This window comes from Lissotriton helveticus, chromosome 1_1, assembly GCF_964261635.1.
Source record: "Lissotriton helveticus chromosome 1_1, aLisHel1.1, whole genome shotgun sequence".
NCBI classification, from domain to species: domain Eukaryota; kingdom Metazoa; phylum Chordata; class Amphibia; order Caudata; family Salamandridae; genus Lissotriton; species Lissotriton helveticus.
This window is the reverse complement of record NC_136057.1, coordinates 6296788-6314561: the sequence shown is the minus strand read 5'-3', so window position 1 is coordinate 6314561 and position 17774 is coordinate 6296788. Positions and strand designations below refer to the sequence as shown.

At 41.6% G+C, this 17774-nt stretch overlaps 1 protein-coding gene across 3 annotated transcripts in view; it reads left to right on the top strand.

Moving 5' to 3' along the window:
* LOC144808036 (butyrophilin subfamily 1 member A1-like) overlaps positions 1-17774 on the top strand; it is a 193333-nt gene that overhangs the window by 155474 nt on the left and 20085 nt on the right. The gene's annotated exons all lie outside the window — the stretch shown is intronic.

The following is a 17774-nucleotide window of genomic DNA, read 5'->3' as shown; positions in this document are numbered from 1 at the left end:
GGAGCTTGTGGCACGTTAAAGTTCTCAGATTATGGTCCGGGTACATTTTGTTGCCTCAAGGAATTATTATTCTGAGGTGAACCAAACCCTGTAACCTGACCCTGGTTTGCAGGATTAAAACAGCATTCTTGCTTCCAGTGCACTAACCTATTACAATAATGAAATGTACTAGACTTCTTCAATTTAGCTACGTCAATTCCAGTACTTGGATCTGTAGAACGCCTCGACCGCTACCTTGTGACTGCAATCCATCTCACTCTGCATCACCGGAGTTCCCTGTTATACACTCACTGCATTGAAGGGGCATTTCCCGTCAACAGTACATATTGGATTCCCCTCTGTGCAGCCTTCATCTGTCCCACCATCAACTTCTCCTTTAACTTTTTATGCCTCATATCAATCTTATAATTGCAATATTTAGCTAATCGCAAAATTGTATCCACTGATTTATTTTGACAACAAATCAAATGCTAACCTCAGGCCTCAATCCTGTCACAAACCTGGACACAAAATATCTTTTGACTCCCAACGTTTCCATTGCGCTATACTGCTTGAAAGCCTGTAACAACCTCTCTTAGTATGCATAGATTGTCTCTTTCATTTCCTGGATCCTCCGATCAATCTTGACCCAATCAATATTTTGATGTGGCACCTTAGTCTTCAACCATGTCATTACCTGATCGTTCTTTCTCATCACTATAACTGAAGGGCCATTAGTCACAGGATCTCTTGTCGCTCTTTCTCGGGCCACTCTATGGCTATTTTACATGCTACCCATAAATCACTCGGAACCACTATGTCAAACAAAGTATTCAAATGAGTCCACAAGACTGTTGATATCTAAAAAAATCGCTTGAATTGCTTGTACCACTCCACAGGCTTCTCTTTGGGGATTCATTAGTAAATGCTGCACGATCACTCCTACTCCAGGGTGCATAGACATATCCTCCACTGGGTACCCCCCTCAAAGGGAAGCTCGTAGCTTCCTTCTTTCCACCACCAAGAGGAGGGTTTTTTCCCATTGTTCTCTTGGGAGTCAGCCTTTTGGACCATTTAACCTCCTACTTCTCTAATTCATTCCAAATTCTGATTCTGTGAATTACTTCCAAAATTTGTATTTTCATTCCTGGTGTCCTCATGAGCTCTATGTCCTGATCAATAAGAGCGAAACATTGGTTCTTCTGTAAAGCCTTTGTCCACTCCGAGTCAACCTCATATTTTTGAGCCAAATCAGATAATTTATCATGCGCTTGTCTTGCCCTCCTGGTAACATCCTACTTATGAACAAAAGTTCATTCTGCTGATACGTTTCTATTCGATCCAATTAAAGACATCCTCTTATAATCTCATCCAATTCCAACTTTATTTTTTCCACATCCACCAAATTTACTTTCAGTGTAGACTGTATAGTTCCCTGACTCGCTTCTGTACTCCCACTACCATTTGATGTGGCATGAAGAGCTTTCTAAAAATCTTCCAACTCCCAGACATTAAGACCAGGATGGTCCTCAGAAGCTTTAGATGCCACCTTTCCCTTAGGTGTTTAATTCTGTATATTAAAAGTGGTTCTCAAGTGAGTGAACTAAAATCTGGTTACCCTGAGAAAAACACTAAAGGTCCAAATTCACATCGGAGTGGCCTGAGCAACATGGCTGGTGCCCGGTGGATGTGCTAGACAGCTAATGAGGTGATTGGACTAAGAGAAACGATCATTCCTGAGGTGGAAGCTGGGAATGCAGCATAGCGCCAACCTTACTTTTTAAAAATTTTATTCTTAACTCTGCTTTGCTTTGCACAGACCTGTATCTTCGCCGCATTCCCACCGCTGCCGATTAGGTGCTGTCGGGGGGCTCTCACTGCCATCTTTGGTGAGGTTTCGGGTTGGCGGACCAGTTGCTCGGTCCTCCCGCCCTCATTGCCACAAAAGCCGCGCTCCTGCCCACGCGCGCAGACTAAGAGAAACGATCATTCCTGAGGCGGAAGCCGGGAATGCAGCATTGCGCCAACCTTACTTTTTAAAAATTGTATTTTTAACTCTGCTCTGCTTTGCACAGACCTGTATCTTCGCCGCATTCCCACCGCAGCCAATTAGGTGCTGTCGGGGGGCTCTCAGCCGCCATCTTTGGTGAGGTTTCGGGTTGGCGGACCAGTTGCTCGGCCCTCCCGCCCTCATTGCCATAAAATGGCCACACCCTTCCTAGCGTGCAGCGGACGAGCGCTGCCGGCGTGCAGGCGGCGCGCCGAAGGCGCACCAAAGGCAAGCCCGTCTGCACCAGGATGGGCCCAGGGGCCAGCACCCCTGTCCAAACGATCACCTATTCCTCTGAAGACTTACGAACACTGCATCAGGCTGAACTTCTGCCCTGTCCAGCCACCCTTGATTACCTAATTCATCTTGATATCCTCTGTGACCCCCCTAATGTATTCGACCCTCTACCTGTTATTCCTTGCCAAGGTCATAGTCCTATCTCAACCTCGGTCCCAAACGTAAAACTCCACATTTCGTATCTTAATATCCGTTCTTTGGTTAAGCACCAACTGGATATATTTTTGCTTCTCCTCGACGACAAGCCTGATGTATTTTTCATCACTGAAACATGGCTCAACATTGACTCCTCCCCGGACATCCTGGTAGCCCTCCCAGAGCCATATTACATTCTGCATGCTGACTGGTCCCAAGGAAAGACGGGTGGTGGAGTAGCTGCAATCATCAAAAAAGAGCATGTTTTCACTTCTATGTCCACCTTGAATAGATAACCTAGGCCTAGATGTAGGTAATAGCAAATTACCGAATGGTAAATACCGAATTTTACCGATTCGGTATTTACTATTCGGTAATTGCTATGTAGGTAAAAAATTCTGTAAAAATACCGAATTGGTAAGATTTGGTAATTACCGAATCGGTATTTGCCATTGATTCCTATGGGCCTTGAAGCCCATAGGATTCAATAGCAAATACCGATTCGGTAATTACCGAATCAGTAAAATTACCGATTTTACAAGGGGGACAGGGTGTCACTTTGACACCCTGTTGCACCCCTGTTACTGGCTTGTGTGCCATGTGACACACATACATGCTCTTAGGGCATGTCTGTGTGCCACATGACACAGGTGTACATGCACAGATGTGCATGTACACAGGAATTCGTTATTTACCATGTAATAGTAAATAGTATTACATGGTAAATAACGAATCAGTATTTGCCTGTGGCATTGTTTTCAGTGCCACCTACATATTGATTTACCGAATCGGTAAATTTACAGAATCGGTATTTTACCGATTCGGTAACTTTACCGATTCGGTAACTTTACCGATTCGGTAAATATACCGAATCTGTAATTTTTGGGCCCCTACATCTCCATTTGTAAATACCGGTCGGTAACGGCCGAAATCGTCCGTTACCGACCGGTATTTGCGACCTACATCGGGCCCCAAATCATTAAACTTGAATCTAAGACTGGCCCATTAATCTACGCTCTTATTTACAGACCCCCCCAATATATGGCCTCTTTCCCCCTCTCTCTGTGCGAACAGTTAGCTACCGTGGTTACAGACTACATGAAAATTCTCCTGCTCGGTGATTTCAACTACTGGTGTAATGATGAGCTATGCGGCCCGCAGGCCGCTGAACTCATGGAACTTCTCTCGGGCCTCAACGTTTGCCACCATATCACCTCCGCCACGCATGTCAAAGGTCGCATTCTTGATCAGGTGTGGAGTAATAACCTCACCATCTCCACTCCCATCATATGCCCTTGCATATGGTCGGATCATTCTTTGATAAAATTTACTATCTCCATGGCAAGCGATAGTAAATCTCCGACAATGGCTGGAGGTCTTATCAGGAAATGGAGCACTCTCAAAAAACAAGCTTTCCTAGACAACTTCGCCAGCACCATCCCTGCTGACAATACAGATCTTGAGCAGGCCGAAATGAATATCTCTCATTGGTTGCTGGCCTGAAGAAATTCAGAACCGGCCGCCGTCCGGACTCTCAGAAGTGGTTTTCTGAGGACCTGAGGGCAAAAAAACTAGACATCTGACAAAAGGGATCGTAAGTGGAGGAGAAATTACGACCCAGGCAAAATCTATTTATATAGCTGCTCGCACTGCTTATAAGCAAGCTATTGTCCAGGCCAAGGCACTTTTTTTCTCAAATACAATCATCCACTCTGAAAATAAGTCTAAGGACATCTTTGCCATTGTTAATAAGCTGTAAAACATGGAGAGAGTTCTCCTCAAACCAACGGTGACCCAGGACTTGTGTAACTCCCTTAACCTATACTTCCGGGATAAAATCTCTATAATCAAAGCCAGCATTCCAGTTACTGCCCCCAAATTGAATACCACCCCTCTGACTCGCAGTGATCACTCCTTTGATCACTTTCCATCTCTCAATGCAGACTCCTTACAAACCCTCATCACAAGGGTGAAATCTGGCTACCCTAGGGATTGTTGCCCCCCGTATATTTTAAAGGAAATTCTCTCGGTCCACTCTGCCCCCATTCTGCCCCTTCTTAATGCCTCCCTTTCACAGGGTGTAGTCCCTAAGGCCTTCAAAGAGGCAGTAATCGTACCCTTGCTAAAAAAAACAGGTGTGGATCCCTCAGTCCTTTCAAACTACAGGCCAATTTCTCTCCTTCCTTACCTGGCTAAAATTCTTGAAGCTTATGTCACTACTCACCGCTCCAATTTTATTGAAGATTCCAACTACCTGGGGGGCATATTATCAAGGGGGCGATAGGCAATTTTCGCCGCTTTAGCGGCTGTTTTCGGCCACTAAGCGGCGAAGATTCTATTGCCCTATTAGTAAGCTGTCGCTAACAGCAGTTAGCGACAGCTTGTAGGCGATAGCGAGCGGTTTGGGGCCCGCTTTGCATGTTATCGATAATTATCGCTAATGACATGCAAAGTGGGCGTTTCCAACCTGTTAGCGACTGAAAGCAGTCGCTAACGCCTATTAGCAAGGCAGGCTTAGCGATGGCAATATTCATGCTAAGCGCGAATATCGCCAAAAACTAACACCTGCCCAGACCAGTTCTTAGCCATGTTATCCAATGGAAGGTGGATAACATGGCTAAGAACATTTAGTCGCTAATGCGTGAATATCGCTGTATTCTCAGCGATATTCACGCTATCGCCGGAAAAATGATCGCTTTGGAGATGAACGTAGCTAATAGCACGTTATCTCAGCGATAATTTCCGGCGATGCTTAGCGATAAAAAAATTGTTGCTAAGCCTAGTTAGCGATAAATATCGCTAATCGTTGGTAATATGCCCCTGGATCCCCACCAGGCTGGGTTTCGGCCTGCCCACTCCACCGAGACTGTCATCACCGCCGTCATGGATTCTCTTCGTGACAATGCGGACAAGGGAATACTTCAGGCCCTGGTCTTATTAGATCTGTCTGCCGCGTTCGACACCGTCGACCATGCCATCTTATTGGACCGTGTCGAACAGGCAGGCATCCGGAGTTCTGCCTAAAATTGGATCAGGTCTTTCCTTAGCGACCGCACTCAAGAGTTTCGCCTGGCCCCTTTCACTGCTCCTAAAATCCCGACGACCTGTGGGGTTCCTCAGGGCTCATCGTTGTCTCCTCTTCTGTTTAATTTGTACCTTGTCCCTCAGATCCAGTCTCTGGGAAAGTTCAAAGTCGCCACATTCAATTACGCTGACGACCTTCAGCTCATCTTCACTATTGACAGTTCTCCCGACTCAATCAGGGAATTCCAGGACACCATGCTACATATTCGTTCCTGGATGGATGCCAATCATTTAAAACTGAATCCTGGAAAGACAGAAATAATTCTCAACGGCAAAAGCCAAATACTTTGGGGCCCCCAATACTGGTCCCCGGAATTAGGTCTCCCACCCATACCCTCTACATCAGTTAAAAGTCTGGGAGTAGTTATCGATAGAGACCTATCACTGAAGACTCAGGTGGGCACGGTGGTATCCTCCTGCTTCTACCAGCACCGCAGGATAAAGAAAATCAGTCGGATGCTGACCCAGTCGGCTCTGATCCAGGTGGTGATAGCGTTGGTACTATCCCACCTGGATTATGCCAATTCCATCTATCTGGGCCTTCCTCTGTATCTTGGCAAACGTCTACAACTGGTCCAGAACCAAGCTGCCAGACTGATCCACCAGCAGTCAGCCAGACCCCTGTTAAAACAACTCCACTGGCTCCCCTTTCACCAACGAGTAGAATTTAAAACTGCCTGTATTGTCTTTAAGTCTCTCCATGCTCGTAGCCCTCAATTTATCAATAGCCTCCTGTCTAGGTATACCCCTTACCGCTATCTTCGATCTGCCAATCTTCACCTTCTGGCCACGCCAACCTTTAAGCTGCAACGCCAGGGCGGACGCAGATTTTCTATCCTTGCATCCAAACTCTGGAATTCCCTTCCTTTGGGGATTCGCTCCTGTACTGATCTTTTAGCGTTCAGGAAACAGCTTAAGACCGGGCTTTTCTCCCTGGCCTAAGCTCAACCCCTTGTCCATCTGGGTTTTTCTGTTAGTCAGCGCCATGAAGCCCCTGGGTGTATGTGCGCTATATAAAAGGCTATTAACATAACATAATATAACATAACATTGGCCCTGGTTTCCCCCTTGACCGTCACCTACCCACCGGACATTAGGCACAGTTCCTCCTCGTCTCCCCGCTATGACTCCTTCCTCCCTCCCTCCTACGAATTCTTGCAACATTGTTTATGTGTACTGTACTTTACTATGCTCTTGTATCTGATGTAACTTTAAACATAACAATCCTAAATGTAAAGCGCTCTGATACCCTCTTGGGTCAAGTTCGCTCTATATAAAACTTTATAAATAAATAAAATAAATAAAGATGTATTAGCACTGGCAGCACAAGGAGAACCTGCACTAGTTGGGCTTAAAGTAATTAATTCTGTGACAATCACTCATGGGCACAACCTCTGATGCTTGCTGTTTTGAATCTTGCCACCCCCCCCCCCCCAAAAAACAGGTTTATATATAGAAACCAATGGTAACAGGAACTTGAAGTGCACCTGGGATTTTACAAACAGTGGATGTCCCAGGACTTCAAGACCCTGAATTTCCTTCCATGATTTTTTGATTCACTGTCATAGTTCCCATCACACTTTGATCCTTCTGCACACGACCCCTATCATATTAGGACTCATACTTACTGGTGAAGTAGGCAATCTAGTATTCCCTCTGGCAACATTGCTCCCACCTTCTTCTCTTCGAATCCCAATATACGGAGGTGGTCGCTCTGATATCAAGGCATCTAGACGACTATCACTAGTATCACTATCACCATACTCAGTTCTTTCTCCAACTTCCTTTATTTTGTCCTTCTTCTTTTCGGTCCCTTCTCCATTTTCTAATAATGGATAACATTTCACTCCTTCTATCATACCTGTTCTCCATCGTTTCTGTTCTGCATTCCACCTTGCATCCGTATAAGGGCGCACTGCCTTTCTCACTCAACCCTGGTATCTTTCTTTTTCTCTTGCATGAGCTGAATGCTCTCTATCAGTAAGTGCTTCAAATTGTGTCGCTCTAGGTTGTGGCTTCAGTTCAACTAAAATTCTCCTTAAACATTTCTAATAATCCTCAGATTAAATGTACCATAATGTGGAAATGCCAGTGCATCTTCTTTCTCAGTGATCTTGTGCTATTATTCAAGCCAAATACATGATGGCAGCCCTACATTTATTGCCATATAATGACCTCTGGAATAGAAGGATATCGTCCATTGCTGCTTTCAAAAATGGAGACGAATCCTTTTTTATGAGCAAATTTCTTCCATAATTTCAGCAGACTAGACATTAGACAACCTCCGAGTTCACATACAAGCTACCAGACTTCGACCCCTAAACTTCATGTTGGACTTGGATTTATGAGTGTTAAATCATATATGTTTCTCTTACAAATCAATGTATAATTATTTAGAACCTTGTAGCATAACTGTTTCTAGCAATTTGCTGTACGATGATTATGTTTAATACATTTCCATGTCGATCGTGTTGTTTTAAGTTGAAAGATATGAAAATGTAAAGCGCTCTGATACAGTATTGTGGGTCGTGTTTGCGCTATATAAAACACCAAATAAATTAACAGGCAGGGCCTCTCTCCGCCCTCTTAGAGGTTTCTGAACATCTCCTCTCAATAAATCTTGTACAACTTTAAAAATAATACGTTTCAACCCAAATCAATGTTTTGCTCAAAGATCTCATTCCAGATTGTCAACTAATAACAGCGCGGCACCTTGTGACGTAAACAACCAATAACAGTGCAGCTTTACACCAACTGACCTATCCCAGCGCTGCTCAGTGCAACGACAGTCTCGCTTCTTGCAGCAGCTCACCCTCCTTTAAAATTTCACGAACACACTCTTTCATCAACCTGCTTACAACTAATTCCAATTCAATGAAATTGTGTGCTCCTCTAAAGAAATCAACAGAAAGCAATCACACAAGATAGACCAGAACAGCACTTCCCAGTCAATACCAACACACATACGAATGAAACCTCAACCTGCTCGAAATCACCCTGATCAGCGCAGCTTTCCTCAAAGGTCTGCCCCACTAAGTGTACCTCACTTTTACACCAATAAAGCGTCCCTATCTCAGTTGGGGTTGTCAACTACGTCTCACAACAAACCCCACAAAACCTCAGCAGACAAGTACAATACAGTGTCTTCTACACTTTTTATATCATGCCGGGATCTTGGGCCACGTTGAGCCCGATAACAACTTCACCACAAGAAAGATAGATAGGTAAGAACTTTATTCAGATTGAAGCAAATCATAAAAGCACCTTTTAATACATACTCAGCATTTTGTAAAAAATATAAACAAATAATAATAAGCCATCTTATAATAATACAGTCAGGATGGCAAATTGCATGTTATTAAAATCAGGTGCATACATTTAAAAGACAATCTTACGCAGTTCATTCGTACCAAATTAGAATATTTATACAAGCAACTTAATTACCTCTATTTGCCAGTTACAGTCCTACGTTTTACAGCAGAGGCAATACGTTTATAAACAGGGACACATACTTCCCCTGTTTGAAGCAACTGCAAATAGTCCATAGCCTCCTTCCATCTTCTTACTTGAAGATATCTCAATAGGGGTTTTAATATTTGAGATCTTTGGATTTTATACAGAACACAAAATAAATCATATGCATTTGAGATGGAGGAACTATGGAGGTTCAAGGACATGGTATTAAATCTTTTTCAGTGTACACATTAGAGGGAAAGGAGACCAAAAAGTGAGCCAGACCAAGCCTAAATCTTAGAAGATAGAATCTTTGGTGGTGTGTTATCTTCTGATGGTGTGGCTCGATACCAGGTGCTGTGCATAATGGAAGATATGATGCCACCAATCTCTTCCTTGGTTCATTCTCCAGTCTCTATGCGACTATAGTCCTTAAGAATTCCTTTTTTACCAGTAACCTCACCGACTGAGTGATACAGGGTGAGTTCTCAAATCGTTCTGGTCTCTTCATGGCTCTCAGCTCATTTTTTATATATACCTACCATTTAATTTTATGTGCTTCTGCAGCTTCATGCAACCAGTGACGATTGCCTAAGTCAGCTCTGCTTCAGTCCTATGCCATACTGAAAGCCACAGCATGGTGGGTGCTGTCCTTACGGCATCTCCCAAATACCGCAAACCCAATTTCTCTTTAGCTATTATAGAAGAAAAACTACATTGGAGTGATAAGAAATAGTTTTCACTGATTTGAAGTTGGGAGTAATGAATGTGTCCCCAAACCCCAGGGCCATTGGTGGCGACTGAAACTGGTCTTGCTTTATAAATAGCAGTTGCTGCATCTAACGGCATGGGGCCTACCTTAGCATAAAATTTGAACAAGGAGGCTGCAGCTTGTTTGAATCGAGTCACGCTCACTGTCCTCGGATGCTGGCACGTGCTCGCGCTACCAAATGGAACCCACTAGTAGGTGAATGTAGATACGCAGTTGAGGACAGTCCCACCAAATGGAATAGAATTAACCTACTCCGGATGCGGCAAAAGATTTAGTTTTATTGGTGGATAGACCTAGATTAGACATAAAAGCTTCTAGAGGCCCCTCCATTCTTGTCATGAGCACGCAGTCGTCTACATACATGAGTCCAGGTAAATGCCAAGACCCCATCCAGGGGGATCCGCAGCTGCATCCATCAGAACTCACTCTAATTCATTAATGTAAAGGCTAAAAAGGAAGGGGGCCAACGCACATCCTTGTCCAACCCCCTTCCTAATATTAATTTACAGGGTGCCATTCCCATTTGACCGAAAGCTGATGGTGGATTGGCACATTATCAAAAGCTGCACTGCGGTCCATAAATGCCAAGAAGAGGCATCCTTCTTTGGCAGCCAGATATTTACTAATGATAAGAATCAAATTCAAGCACTGATCAATAGTCCCTTGGCCCGTCTGAATCCATGTTGTGCAGTTGTTAAAATGCACTTCTCATTCGCCCATGTTTCAAAGTTGATTCAACAATACTCTACCCAGTACCTTGGCTGTTGAGTCAATTAAAGATATAGGGCGGTAACTTTGGGGTCACTCCTGTCCCCCTTTTTAAATATTGGCATAAAAATGCCCAAGATTAGTATTCAGGGAGATGGACCCGAACCAGGCTACGAAGCACATTCACCAGTGCTGGGACCATAAGGCCAAGTTATCCTTAACCCCTTGGCTGCGTGGCACATTTCCCTGCTGTGCTGGGGGGCGGGGCAGCGCGCACAGCGCCCCGGTGCTGATGACGAGCTCAGCACGTCATCAGTCACGGTGCTCGTGTGCTGATGACGAGCTGTGCTCGTCATGTCCACGCCCGTTCCTTAGAACGCTCAGCACAGCAGGGGAATTATCCCCGCATGTGAGCGTTCTAACGGCCATGACGCGCTGTCATCAGCACATGAGCACCGAGGCTGATGACGAGCTGAGCTCGTCATCAGCATGGGAGGGGTTAAAAAGATCAACTGTGACCCCATCTGGTCCTGGCGCTTTGTTATCAGGGCATCTTTTTTAAAACAGAGTTGACACCCCCAATGAATGTTATCAGTTCTTCTTTTCGGGCTCTGAGTTTAACACACCCCCTAAGGGATTATGCTCGGCATATTCCTGCTCTTTAGAGTCATACAGCCTGATTCATCAAGCTGATTTGCGCTCGCAAAGGGCCAGATTCTGAGAATCTGGCCCTTTGCGAGTGCGATTTTTGCATTTGGGATTCATCATCCCAAATGCAAAAATCACTATTACCGAAATCGCATATTTGCGAGGAATTGGATTTAAGGAATCTCTAATAGAGATTCCTTAAATGCAATTCATCAACCAATTAGAAATAGCGAAATCGCAATATTTGGTCTCAATTTACCACCAAGTCTGACTTGGTGGTAAATTGCGAAAATAGTGTAAAAAGCACTTTAGTGCATTTTTTTCTTTTGCATGTTACACACACACATGTCCTTTGGACATGTGTGTGCGCAACACCTGTTCAAATGTGCATTTAAGGGGTGCTACAGGGTGTCCTTTGGACACCCCTGGCACCCTTAAAATCGCTATCTTATTTGCGAGTAGCAAATTGCTACTCGCAAATAAGGAATGTGTAGGAATCGCTATTTATTTAGCAATTCCTACATGAATACCGTTTTGCGAGTCCTCAATAGCGATTCGCTATGAATCGCTATTAGGGGCTCGCAAAACGGCCCGTTGATGAATCAGGCTGATAGTGTTTTTTAAGTGCTTGACCCAAATATGCTCAGGGATGGTCACATCTATACCAGTGGTGGACATATTTGTGAAGAAGGGTGCATTAACTATCTTCCAAAATTGTGAGCATCGATTAGCTCTTTCTAAATTGTAGAACTTTCTACACGTATTAATTTAAGCTGGGACCCTCAGAAGACTTTTGAGAACTAAAGGGCATATTTAGAACGAAGTGGCGGAGTGCGGCGTTAGCCTCCTTGGCTTAACGCCATGCCCCGCCACTTCTGAAACCCAGGGCTGCACCATATTTACAACATTATGGTGCAGCCCTAAGTTTTCCCTCTGCTGGCGCAAAATTTAGCTGATGAGCGCCAACGTGCAAGGGTGCCTGTGTGCAGGGGAGGATTGTTTATGTGTAGGAACGGTCACCTTCCTGCACATAAACAACCAATGGGCTTTAGCTGTTTCAGTGTGTGCTGCACAACGCAGCACACATGGAAAAAGCAAAAACGAGAAGAAAAAAAGCATTTCTCCTTGTTTTGCCTGTTTAAGACCAGTTTTCCCTGGTCTTAATTTTGGCGCAGCCTCCTATTTAATCTGCCCACCGGAACATCCATTGCCCGCCCCTTTCACGCTAAGTACAGCATGAAAGGGAGCCTTATTTACAAGTCAGAATGAAGCCACGTTAAGTGGCTTAAAGATGCCTTGTAAATAAGGCAAAGCACATATCGCCACAGGAACGTCACTAAAAGTGACATTCGTGTGGTGATAGGGACTTGCAAATATGCCCCTAAGTGCCCAAGTGCTTGTCTTGTCAAATGATTTATTACATTTGGTGCATATTGTTGCGTAGGTGATGGTAATGATAATTGCGTCGATGCCCCTTTACAAATTCCATCTAAGCCCCCAATACCAATCCTGGGTCTGGTTCAACACTGCAGCATTTCTCTAGCTGCTCCGTCTGGTTCTCGACAAGCATAGCTAGTAAAGCATGGGGTTCAACGTTCCTCTACTTACAACATCTGCCCCTGTTTCTTCTATATTCAATTTGGCAGGTACTCTCATTAGATGAGACTGAAGAGAACCCTAGGGTGAGGCCTAGAACAAGGGGGGAATGGTCGCTTAGATGAGTCCTTAAGATCCGCAACGTAAACATTTTCCCCTCCCAAAATCAATCAGGGAACCATTTCCCCAACCAGCGAATGAGGCCTGATTCAGGTTTTCCTTGGCAAATAGGTCACAGCTAAGTATAAGGTTGTGGGCTTTAACAACCTATTCAAACTATCGCCACATAAATTGTGGTCAAACTGTGAGAGATTACAGGAATCAGAGTCCATTAGTCCACAAACCTTGTCATCAGCAATGGGGCACAACCATAAATTAAAGTCCCCTCCCCATAATATAACATAGCCCCCTGGATATCAGATGTCATTTTGTCAAGTTTCCCACAAAACCACACACCATCAAACAAATATTCCATGCCATCTCTGTAAGACACCACACAATTCTGTCAAACTGCAAACTAAGCATAAAGCGTTTTCACGTAACTCTTCGAGTCGAAACATGGACATCTGGGACTAAGATTGAGTCTAAAGTATTCTAAAGTAACACTATTCTAACCCCTGTACTTCAGGTACACACCGTCCACGGTGTGCTACCATCTGACAATACTCTGGGCCGATCGTTCCAATTTACCTTGGTCAGACCTGTTATGTTATGTTATGTTAAGGCCGTACTTTTTGAGCGCACGGCTACCCCAAAGGGTGTCCCGGCGCTTTGGCAAAGCAAACCTTTTTTTAGCCTGAGAGGAAACGGGGTTAATGACAATGTTGACTCTTTTAGACTTTGTGATCAATTTGACCACACATTAAAAGTAAGAGTCTGTATCTTGAAGTTGAAAAAGATTTATTACAAACTTAGAGTCAGACTAATGTAAATCATTCGCAAAACAAATACTAAAAAAGTATAGTATTATCAAAGAAGACCAAAACGGCCTAAAATATTGGTCCTCAACAGCAAAGAACATAAACAGATTCTTGTTACAGCAACACAGAATATAAGGAAAAGAATATGATGAGTGGATGAAGGGTTTCAATCCTTCTCCCATACATGGACAAGATTTGCAACATCTACCAAACTCTGAACTAAACTAACAATAGAGGAAACTCTATTCAATCAGGGAAGCAAGAAAGGTGTCCGCATCAGAACCTCAGTAGAATTTCTGTAAGCAAAGTATCATGTATAGCATTAAGCCACACAATCAGAAGTGTCCGGAGAGTTCTGTACCGCTCCAAGTCTAAGGGACATCTGACTAACTCTGAGGTCAGTTCACTAATAAAAAACACACGGGAGGTTTGAGCAGCCTGACCTCCAATCATTGAGCGTTTTATTCTAGTTTGAGGGTCTCCGCTCCTGGTACGATACTCCCGTCTTCCAATCTCTGTTTCTGAGGTGTCCTTGGATTCCTCCCTTCAACAGATATCACAACTGGTAGCATTCCCTTTGTTCTTCATTACATTTAATTGACCTTGTCAGTTCTTCCTCGCCTTACTATCTCAAGGATGCAATGCGCCTTGTACCAGCTAAGAATGCTTTGGTCCACACCTGCAATTAAGAAAAACATGTCGAAAACAACTTTCACGTTCAATGTTAAATGTCTCAAAGCTTAAGGCCCACAGTCACGCTAACCAAGCAATTTACCCCGGTGTACAGTCATAATATCGAGTCAATTATTTCGACTGGACAGAATATCGAGTAAAAAATATAGAATGGACATAATATCGACTAGACATAATATAGACAACAAAAATATCGACTAGAGAAAATTAATATCGAATAGAATGGACATAATATCGAATCAAAAATATAGAATGGACATAATATCGACTAGACATAATATAGACAACAAAAATATCGAATTTAAGGTAAGGTAATAATAATTTTTATTTTTTGTGTAATATAAGTCTGTAGCGGGTTGTGGGTTTATAGGGGAATAGGGTGGGAAGTAATTTAATTCTAATTAATTAAATATGTTAATTTATTTATTGATATATATTTAGAATTAATTGTTAATTAATTATTAATTGGTAATTAATTAAAATATAATTGGTAATTAATTATAATTGATTAATTGATAAATATTTTAATTTTAGTAATTTATTTTCTGTAGCGGGTTGTGGGTTTATAGGGGAATAGGGTGGGAAGTAATTTAATTATAATTAATTAAATATGTTAATTTATTTATTGATAATAATTTAGAATTAATTGTTATTTAATTATTAATTGGTAATTAATTAAAATATAATTGGTAATTAATTATAATTGATTAATTGATAAATATTTTAATTTTAGTAATTTATTTTCTGTAGCGGGTTGTGGGTTTATAGGGGAATAGGGTGGGAAGTAATTTAATTATAATTAATTAAATATGTTAATTTATTTATTGATATTTTTAAAAAATTAATTGTTAATTAATTATTAATTGGTAATTAATTAAAATATTATTGGTAATTAATTATAATTGATTAATTGATAAATATTTTAATTTTAGGGTTCAGGGTCAGTTGTCAGTTTTTGGGTAAAGGGGTATTTTTAGGGTTCAGGGTCAGTTTTCAGTTTTTGGGTAAAGGGGTATTTTTAGTGTTCAGGGTCAGTTTTCAGTTTTTGGGGTAAAGGGGTATTTTTAGGGTTCAGGGTCAGTTTTCAGTTTGTAGGTAAAGGGGTATTTTTAGGGTTCAGGGTCAGTTTTCAGTTTTTGGGTAAAGGGGTATTTTTAGGGTTCAGGGTCAGTTTTCAGTTTTTGGGTAAAGGGGTATTTTTAGGGTTCAGGGTCAGTTTTCAGTTTTTGGGGTAAAGGGGTATTTTTAGGGTTCAGGGTCAGTTTTCAGTTTGTAGGTAAAGGGGTATTTTTAGGGTTCAGGGTCAGTTTTCAGTTTTTGGGTAAAGGGGTATTTTTAGGGTTCAGGGTCAGTTTTCAGTTTTTGGGGTAAAGGGGTATTTTTAGGGTTCAGGGTCAGTTTTCAGTTTGTAGGTAAAGGGGTATTTTTAGGGTTCAGGGTCAGTTTTCAGTTTTTGGGTAAAGGGGTATTTTTAGGGTTCAGGGTCAGTTTTCAGTTTTTGGGGTAAAGGGGTATTTTTAGGGTTCAGGGTCAGTTTTCAGTTTGTAGGTAAAGGGGTATTTTTAGGGTTCAGGGTCAGTTTTCAGTTTTTGGGTAAAGGGGTATTTTTAGGGTTCAGGGTCAGTTTTCAGTTTTCGGGTAAAGGGGTATTTTTAGGGTTCAGGGTCAGTTTTCAGTTTATGGGTAAAGGGGTATTTTTAGGGTTCAGGGTCAGTTTTGGGTTTTTGGGGTACAGGGGTACTTTGTAAAAATAAAGTAAAATTACATTTAAATTACATTTATTTAATAAAATTAAATTATATTAAATTATATTATAATATTTTTTATTAATTTATATTCAAAAAATTATTATATACTTACCAATACTTATGTTGTAATGGTATGCGTTGTAAAGGTATATGCGTTGTAAAATCTTGCGTTGTAAATGTATGCGTTGTAAAAGTTTTTGCGTTGTAAAAGTTTTGTTGTAATGGTAGGCGTTGTAAAAGTATGCGTTGTAACGTCATACATCCCTGGAGTGGGAATAGTAATTTTAACCTCTACGCTATCCAGCGCTTTCCCTACTGTTGCACCCACTGGAGTGGGAGTAGTAAATTTTACCTCTACGCTATCCAACACTTTTGCTAATGTTGAACTCACTATAGTTGTAACAATAAATTTTAAACATTTTCTAAAATGTTATATATGTTTATTTAATAATATGTTTAAATATATATATATATATATATATATATATATATATATATATATATATGTGTGTGTGTAATTTTTGGTGATATAATTTTTTTAATTATATAAATTATTTATTAAAATTATATTTTTTTAATAATTATTTCTAAGTTTATATTAAATATATTTATTACTATATTAGTTTTAACTTACTTTTAAGACATTTTAAAAAATCGATATTTTGACAGTCTATATTTTTGTAAGTCGATATTTTGGAGTCGATATTTTGGTACTTACCTGTTTGAAATAGGGAGTCGATATTTTGTCAATCGATATTTTTGACTCGATATTTGTGTATCTCGATATTTGTGTCGTCGATATTATGTCAGTGATCCATTTACCCCAAAGGCATTTTAATTCTGCAACACACATAATCCTGTGAATAAATCAATACTAAGGAGAGTTAATCAATTCATACTGTACTCTTATATGTGAATACCCTTTATTTAACAAAATGACCAAAGGTCACGTTTATAAACATATCACTAACACATGGTTCATTCTTTTCTAGTCCCTTGCGAATGCACTGCATTAAAATGCATTATAGCCCACCCCTCCCATCCAATCTAAGCCTTTAGAAGATATTGACGGCAATCCAGTTATCCCTAAAATGGAAAAGATTAACTTGCACACACATGTATATATCAAAATACACAATAAATGCACCTCCTATACTTTAGTGCCCCCATTTCATTGATTATTATTGCATCACATGAGTACATAAGGCCAACGGTGCATTCAAATATATGTTGCCTAGTTAAACGTAAACAAGAGGCAGAAGGGCCGGATTATGAGGGAGTATTTAGCCACTGGTAAGCAGGCATTTTAGAAGGTCGATCGAGGCAGCCAATCAGAAGCAACTTATAACCCACAGTGTAGGGCCAGCATGCCTCCCAGATGTGCTGCTTAGGCTCGACCTAAAAAGCAGTCGAAAGCGCTGGTGAACAGGGACAGCTCACATTGAGTGATGTAACCCTAGACATAAACCTAAGGATGGGCCAACCTAGATTCACTCAATTTCTTAGCTCTCTTCTATCTAAAATTAATTTCAGGTAGGAAAACACCTCTTTACAACCCTCTCATTGCATTGTGAGTCACATCAAAACCTTGCTAGCATCATACACCTGGCCAATGGCATTCCCATAAACACTGGCAGTCAATTGAATGTTGGTTTGAAAAACATAAGGATTTCAATTTTGATATAATAAGC